Source organism: Dacryopinax primogenitus (genome assembly GCF_000292625.1).
Source record: "Dacryopinax primogenitus strain DJM-731 SS1 chromosome Unknown DACRYscaffold_14, whole genome shotgun sequence".
In the NCBI taxonomy this organism is placed as follows: domain Eukaryota; kingdom Fungi; phylum Basidiomycota; class Dacrymycetes; order Dacrymycetales; family Dacrymycetaceae; genus Dacryopinax; species Dacryopinax primogenitus.
The window spans coordinates 189,130-189,921 of NW_024467211.1; positions in this window are offsets into that span (position 1 = coordinate 189,130).

Below are 792 nucleotides of genomic sequence, written 5' to 3' on the forward strand. Positions count from 1 at the left end.
CAGCTCCTGGCTACCAGAGTCAGCACGGCGCACGATTTGAAGGAACGCTCACCTTGTAAAAGCAAGTATGTTATGTGGGGAGGATTGAGGAACGTGTCGGACTATCAAAAGCTCAGCATACGCCTTTTGCATTTACGACTGGCGTACCTCGCTTACAAATTCCGGTCGCAAGGATGAAGCGTCCGTCAGTGCCGTAATATCGTGTAGAGTACCTAACACGGCGCAGGTGCATTAGCCTGGGTCGAGCGGGGGGTGAGGGACGTATCTGGATTGGTTAGCAGATGGTCGATGTCCGGATGCGCAGCGAGAGAGACCTTACATGCCAGTAGGGAGAAGAGGCTACTGGAACGGGCTGCGTGGATGGCGATCGCATACTGGGGGGTATCAGTCGAGCGCTGATGGACCGAGTACAACTCTCCTCATCCGTATGCGCACCCCAATCAACGAAGACGAGCAAGTCTGGTCTTTTCTCGAGGGGAGCAAGGGTTTCCGACCAATGCTTGTACATTGCGCACTGTCATCCTGCAAGAATCAGGCATTAGATGTAAAGGGCAGTTAAAGGCGTTGACGTATCTTTCCTAGGAGCTGAGGCAGGGATCAGTATAGATCGAGTATTCCAAATCACAGCTAGTGCTAAAGAAGACCCGTGAGAGATGAAGTTGTTATAGGCTTCAAGCTGGGACCTATAGACAGGATGACGTACCTTCCTTCGACGGTGAGGTACTTGCAGTAAGGATGCCTGAGGGGTACAGTATGGGTCATGTCGGGCGGGGCGAAGTTGACGTTGGAGGA